The sequence below is a fragment of the Globicephala melas genome, chromosome 19 (assembly GCF_963455315.2).
Source record: "Globicephala melas chromosome 19, mGloMel1.2, whole genome shotgun sequence".
Taxonomy (NCBI): Eukaryota; Metazoa; Chordata; class Mammalia; order Artiodactyla; family Delphinidae; genus Globicephala; species Globicephala melas.
Genome location: NC_083332.1, coordinates 10,388,693 through 10,396,763, shown reverse-complemented (window position 1 = coordinate 10,396,763; position 8,071 = coordinate 10,388,693).

Below are 8,071 nucleotides of genomic sequence, written 5' to 3'. Positions count from 1 at the left end.
AGTACACAAAATACAAAACTGACCAAAGGGTTGTAATGTAATGTAATACAAAAAGTACTCTGATATGGTTTCAGATTCCACATAACCTTAAGAAACTATCACTTGTGGCTCTTGGGTGCAGTATCAAAGGAGAATATTATCTGTAAAGTCTATTAAAATAATCCTTTCTTTCCTAACTATAACTGTGGGAGGCTGGATTTTCTTCATCACTTTAACCAAAACAGTATCTCACAACAGATAGCACAAGAGAACATGAAAATCCAGCTATTTTTCTTATAAAAAGTCAAGAATTAAAGAGATTTGCAAAAATGTAAAACATCACTACTCTTCTCATTAAATATGTGTATGGAAATACAGTTTTCTCATAAAAGCTAGTTCTGCTATAGGTTTATTTTAAAAAACAGATTAATAAAAAATTTTAAAGTAATTTTTTTAAAGTATTACTATTCCTGAACAGTAAATACACTTTTCATAGGGCTACTCTAAATGTAATTTGTATAAAGCCCTTAGACTGGAACTTAACAACTAAGGCTTAATTACTGGCATCGCTCACAACAAAATAAATACACAACCTACCTTTTCTTCCATTTATGTGAACATCTTTTACAGAAGAAGAATGCCAAGTCCTACTCACGTGGGGCCCTGGGCCAGGAGCCAAGGGGTTACTTACCCCCTGCACTTCGGTGCAAGTCCTTCCTGTGAAGTCAGGGCTGGGGAAGGAAAGGAGGCTGTGAAATATCACCATTGCCCTAATGAACTACAGAGGACATTCCAAAGCTATTAGGAAGGTACTGCTATCAACCCATTTAACAGATGAGCACACAGAGGCACAGAGAGATTAAATAACTTGCCCAATGTTATACTGCCAGAAAGTGTCTGACAGGTGGGGGAGGCGAGTTGGGGGAGCTGAGCGCGGGAAAGACTGCAACCCGGGCCCGCGCCCAACTCCGGGACAGGAGAATCTCCCCAAACTCGAGACGACTTCGCCTAACTGAACTAAAACTGTCGTCCTTACATCTCAAATATCCGCTTTTCCCCTTAAACTCACAACCGGGTTGCTGTTGCTCGAGAGCAACTCGAGGAAGTTCCGAAGGGTGGCGGGACGCGAAACTGACAATCATTACTCGAAAAGATGGTCACAACCTCGCCCACCTGGGCCGGAAGTGCCTGCAACTACCAGGAGCCCTAGATCAACATTTCCCAGAATTCCCCATCACGGCCCTTTGGGAACGGAAGTGCCTGGGACTACACGGAGTTCCTGGACTACACTTCCCAGAACGCCCGAGGACAACATCCACAGCCCCGCCCATCGGGGCGGAAGTGCCTGCGAGTACTCGGAGCTCCTGAGACGTGTTTCCCAGAATGCCGAGGGGGAGCGCTGTCCACGGTCCTGCCTGCCTGGTGCAAAAGTGCTTGCAGTCGTTGGGAGCGCCTGGGCAACAATGACTACAGCCTCGGCTTCCTGGGCGGAAATGTGGATTACTACACTGATTACATATATTAAATTTCCCAGAGTCCTGGAGGGGGAAATATTCTACAGACATGTTGTTCTGGAGCCCAAATGTCTCCAAAAGAACCCAGAGCTCCAGTGGACTGAGTGCCACTGACATGCTTGCCTGGACAGAAGTTTCTTTTTCTAGATCTGGATCTTCTAGACCAGTTTCCAGAGTGGCTGCATGGGGGTGCTTCCTGCCATGCAGCCCTTTGGTGTTACAAATAATTGGGTTCAGTTTGGATGAATTCTGTGCCGCTGATTGAGCCCAGTTTTCCCTTTTCTTTTTCTCACTCCCCCCCTCGCCTTTCTCATATAACTATACTAATAAGCGGTTGTCAAGGAAATATGTTGTATAGGAGAGAAAAGTGAAGCTTGAAATATGGAAAGAAAATAAAAATCATCATAGAGATGATGTGTGGGTTAAAAACGGAGATCTTGAAAGAGGATTGGCCTGAACTGCACTGAACAATTTAAGGAACACAAGATCTCAGTCTTACCTTGACTGGATTGCCTTCTTTGTTCCATGTGTACCTGGATGCATCTGGAACTCTTAACGGTGTCAGCTAGGGTGGGCTGTTGATTCCGAAGTACCAAGAAATCACAAAAAGGCAAATGTTCATCAGGTCATAATGCAGAAACATTAAAAACTTCCAGCATTTCCTTGATTTTAATTTCTCACTTTAAAAGTGAATGAGGGCTTCCCTGGTGGCGCAGTGGTTGAGAGTCCGCCTACCGATGCAGGGGACACGGGTTCGTGCCCCGGTCCGGGAAGATCCCACATGCCGCGGAGTGGCTGGGCCCATGAGCCATGGCCACTGAGCCTGTGCGTCCGGAGCCTGTGCTCCGCAACGGGAGAGGCCACAGCAGTAAGAAGCCCACGTACCGCACAAAAAAAAAAAAAAAAAAAAAAAGTGAATGAAAGCTGCACTGGCAGGGAACTGGAATAAACACTGCAATATTGAAAGGGGTAAATCCTATATAAAATCTTGAGAATATTTCTTTTTTGAGTTTATCTCAGATATTATATCACCTACTACCAACCTGATCTTTGCACAGTAAATCCAATAAATTAATAACATGCTTTAGTATTCCACAAGCCAGCTGAAATCAGAGAGGCCATGATTTATCCTGTGAGATATGGGCTCAAGTCCAGAAAAACTGTAGAACAACAAACACTACCACCACCAAAACCAAATCCAAACCAAAACAAACAAAAAACCCCACAAAACCCCAAACCCAGAAAGGTTGTCCTGTCTACTTTTCTCTTGCATAAGAATGAAATATTCTATTATGAAAACTTTAAAAAACACCAGTGGAGAAAAAAGTTAAATGTGCATAAACTCATCTTACAGATTAAACGTTATTGATGTGTTGCCCCATGTGCTTCATCTAACTCTTTTTTCTTTCTTTTTTATTATCGAAATAAAGTACAGATCCATGACATCTTGTCATTTCTCCCTAAAATATTTTCATATATTTCTCAAAAACATAAGGACATTTATTTGCATAACCACAATATTATCACACTGAACAAAATTAATAATACCTCCTTAATATTAATTTATTCTATCCTTATTTGAAGTCCCAAATTCTTTCAAAAGTCTTTCACACTTGGTTTTTTTGAATATCAAAACACGTCCATTCATTGCATGATTGTTGCATAAGTCTTGTGACTCTCCTGCATCTTCTTGACCTACTGAAGAAATTATATCAGTTGTCATGTAGGATTCCCATATAGTGGATCTGTCTGAGAGCTTCCTGGATCTGTCATTTAACTTTTTCCTCAATTGTTGTTTTATGTGGAGGACTCCAAAGCAATGCACACTGAGAGTAAGAGTGAAAAGGGAAGTAGACTTTCAGCCCAACTCTGAGTCATCTTTATCCCCTGAGAGTGTATTAAGGAAATCCTGGATTGCTGACGGCCTCACAGCTAACTGTTGGAAGAAAATGACATTTTCTCTGGAAGAAAGACATTACCAACCTTGGCTACAAATTATCACTATGTTAAAAACTACAACATAGGGCCTTCCCTGGTGGTCCAGTGGTTAGACTCCGTGCTTCCACTGCAGGGGGCACCAGTTTGATATCTGGTGGGGAAACTAAGATCCTGCATGCTGCATGGCAAACAAAACAAAACAAAACAACAAAACCAAAAAAACTACAACATAAATAATGGACAAAGTAAATTTTAACATCAAAAAACTATGCTGGGGGCTTCCCTGGTGGCTCAGTGGTTGAGAGTCCGCCTGCCGATGCAGGGGACACGGGTTCGTGCCCCGGTCTGGGAAGATCCCACATGCGCAGAGCGGCTGGGCCCGTGAGCCATGGCCGCTGAGCCTGTGCGTCCGGAGCCTGTGCTCTGCAACGGGAGAGGCCACAACAGTGAGAGGCCCGTGTACCGCAAAAAAAAAAAAAAAAAAAAAAAAAAAACTATGCTGGAACTACTATAGGATACATCATAGTGATAAAAGATTAAATTATCCAAGAACATAACACAAATATATATCTACACACATGTAATAAATATCCTCAAATATATTTTTTAATCTGGCAAAACTAAAGGGAGAAATACTCTCTGATTACCTAATAAAATACACACACATGCGTGCACACACACACAAACAGTAAAAAACAGTTAAGTATATGGAAAAATTAACCCAATTAGGAAATTTGATCTAATTATATGTAGAATACACATCTGCTCAGGTACATATAGAATGTTTACAAAATTTGACCATATGCTGGACCATAAAGCATAAATAGCAAATTTCAAAACACTTTAATAATATAAAGTATATTCTCTGGATAAGGTGCAATAAAGCTAGAAATCAGTAATGAAATCCTTACTAGACAATTGTAGCATGTCTGTAAATTAAGAAAATCAATCTTAACCATGAATTCTTTTTTCTTTTTAATTTTTGGCTGTGTTGGGTCTTAGTTGCTGCCCACAGGCTTTCTCTAGTTGTGGAGAGCGGGGTCTACTCTTTGTTGAGGTGGGCGGGCTTCTCATTGCAATGGCTTTTCTTGTTGTGGAGCATGGGTACTACGCACGCATGCTTCAGTAGTTGTGGCACATGGGCTCAGTAGCTGTGGCACACGGGCTTAGTTGCTCTGCAGCATATGGTATCTTCCTGGACCAGGGCTTAAACCCGTGCCCCCTGCATTGGCAGGTGGATTCTTAATCACTGCACCACCAGGGAAGTCCCTGTAGTAAGTCTTGAGATCAGACATTATGAGTTTTCCAACATTGTTCTTCATTTTTTAATATTTTTAAAGCTACTCGTTTCATTGCTTTTTGTATAGATTTTAGAAATAGTTTGTCAATTTCGGCAGTAACTCCTGCTGGGATACTGAGCGGGACTATGTTGCACTTATAGATCAACTTAGGATAAGTGGCTTAACAATATTGAGTCTTCCATTCCATGGAACAGGTCACATCTCTTCGAGTAGTCTTCTAAATCTTTCATCAGTATTTCATAGTATGCAGCATAGAGATCACACACACTCACCCCCACCCCACCTACCAAAACACACACAAATTATATATTTGGGGCTACTGAACTGATACTGCTTTTTCCTTTATTAATCTCAGTTTCCAGTAGTTTAAGACTAACATAGTGATTTTGTATATTTACTTTGTTTCCTATGACTTTGCTAAACTCACCATTTCTACTTGCTTTTCTGTTGATTCTTTGGACTTTTCTACATAGAGAATCTTGTCTTCTGCAAATAGTTTTATTTTTTCCTTTCCTATCTGTATATCTTTTCTTTTTCTCACTTCAGTGCACTGGCTATTAGCTCTTGTATGATGTTGACATGGTGGTGAGAATAGAAATCTTTGACTTGTTTCCAAACTTTGGGTGAAAAGTATTCAATCTTTCACCATTAAAAATGATGTTATCAGTATTTTGTCAACATTCTTTATCAGCTCAAGGAAGGCTCCCTTTGATTCCTAGGTGTTTCTTTTTGTCTGAAGTCATAAATGGATGTTCAATTTTGTCAAATGCTTTTCCTTCATCTTTTTCTTCTTTTTTTCTGTGGATACAGTGAATTAGGCAGTTTGATTTTCATATATTGAAACAATCTGCATTTCCAGAATCTTTCATGATGCATTATACTTTTTATAAATTGCTGAATATGATAATATTTCATTGAGGATTTTTGTGACTTTGTTCATGAAGGATATTAGTCAATAGTTTTCTGTTCTTATAATGTCACTGTTGGATTTTGTTATCAGGGTAATGCTAGCTTTGTAAAATAACTTAGAAAGGTTTCACTTCCATTTTTTTTTTGAAGCTTTTTTTGGTAGAATTAGAATCATTTTTTCCCTTATGTTTGGCTAGAATTTGCCAGTAAAATCATCTGTCCCTAAATTGTCTTTGTTGGTTTTTAATCTGTAAATTCAACTTCTTCAGGAGATACAGGGCTATTCAGGTTGTCTACTTCATGTGTATGCATGGGTAATTTGTGTCTTTCAAGGAACTTGTACATTTTGATTAAATTGTCAAATTTATAGGCACAAAGGTGTTCCTAATATTCACGGGGACCTCAACACCTAGAAACCATGCAGTGGGTGCACACTCTGGGACGGCTGCTCCAGGTGGGAGGCAACAGGTATCACTTGCTCAATGTAGTTTAATTACTTTGGGGTCAGAGAACACTGTATAGTTTTACTTCTTTTAAACTTGGCATGGCTGGTTTTATGGCCCAGAATATGATTTATCTTGGTGAATATTCCAAATGCACTTGAAACGAATGTGTACTTGATCACTGTTGGATGAAGTGTTCTCTAAATGGCAAATAAGTTAAGTTGGGTAGAAGTGTTGTTCAAGCCTTCTCTGTCTTTATTGATGTTGTCATCTTGTTTTTATCAATTACTAACATAACTACTGAGGTCTCCAACTATACTTGTGGTTTTCTACCAGGTTTTTTTTCATGAATCTTGAAGCTCTGTTGTTAGATGCATACACATTTGGCACTGCAAGTCTTCCTGGTATATCCTTGGTAATATTCCTTGTATGAATTCTTTGTTGGTATTAATATAGCTAGTCCAGCTTTCTTTTTTTCTTTCCTTCCTTCCTCCCTCCCTCCCTCCCTCCCTTTATTGCTGTGTTGGATCTTCGTTGCTGTGCGCAGGCTTTCTCTACTTGCAGCTAGCAGGGGCTACTCTTTGTTGCGGTGTGCAGGCTTCTCATTGAGGTGGCTTCTCTTGTTGCAGAGCACAGGCTCTAGGCATGTGGGCTTCAGTAGTTGTGGCACACGGGTTTAACTGCTCTGCAGCATGTGGGATCTTCCCAGACCAGGGCTCGAATCCATGTCCCCTGCATTGGCAGGCAGATTCTTAACCACTGTACCACCAGGGAAGTCCCCTCCAGCTTTCTTTTAACTAATTTTAGCATGGCATGCCTTTTTCCATCCTAGTCTTTAAATCTACTTATCTCTTTATATTTAAAAAGGGTTTCTTGTAGAAAACATAAAGCATATAGTTGGGTCTTGCTTTTTAATCCAATCTGACAAACTCTGTTTTAAGTGGTGTGTTTAGAACATTTACATTTAATGTAATTTTTGATATCACTGGATTTGAACCTACCATCATGCTAATTGTTTCCTATTTGTGCCATATGTTATTTGTTCAATTTTCCTGTCTGCTTTTGGATTATCTTTTAGAATTCCAACTTATCTCCACTACTGGCTTATTAGTTATATGCCACTTAAAATTTTTAAATGGTTGCTCAAGGGCTTATAATATGCATCTATTATTTTTCAGTCTACTTTCTAATAAGATGATGCTCATTCACATAGTATATGACAGCTACTTCCAATTTCTCTGCCCTGTTTTGTGGTATTGTTACATTTTATTTTTATATATGCTATAAACTCACAAAACTTTGCTTCTGTTTTTGCTTTAGAAGTTGTATTTTCCAGTGATTAGAAATAAGAAAAATTATTTTACATTTTACTTCCTTTTTAACCATTTTAAAACTTCTTTATTAGATCCAAGTCTGTTTCTGGTATGATACTCTTCCAACCTATGGAAAATTCCTTTAATACTTCTTGTAGTGCAGATCTGCTGGCAGTATATTCTATTAACTTTTGTTCATATGAAAATGTCTTTATTTTGCATACTTTTTTGGAAGATTTTTTCATTGGGCTTGGAATTTTTGATTCACAGTATTTTGTTTCAGAATATTAAAGATGTTACTCCAATGTCTTCTGGCTTACGTTTTTTTAAATTTTTTATTTATTTATTTTTGGCTGCATTGGGTCTTCATTGCTGCATGCGGGCTTTCTCTAGTTGTGGTGAGCAGGGGCTACTCTTTGTTGTGGTGCACTGGCTTCTCATTGCACTGGCTTCTCTTGTGGAACATGGGCTCTAGGCATGCGGGCTTCAGTAGTTGTGGCTCGCAGACTCTAGAGCACAGGCTCAGTAGTTGTGGCACATGGGCTTAGTTGCTCTGAGGCATGTGGGACCTTCCCAGACCAGGGCTCGAACCCGGGTCTCCTGCATTGGCAGGTGGATTCTTAACCACTGCACCATCAGGGAAGCCCCTGGATTTTAGCCCCTGGTTTTTTTCC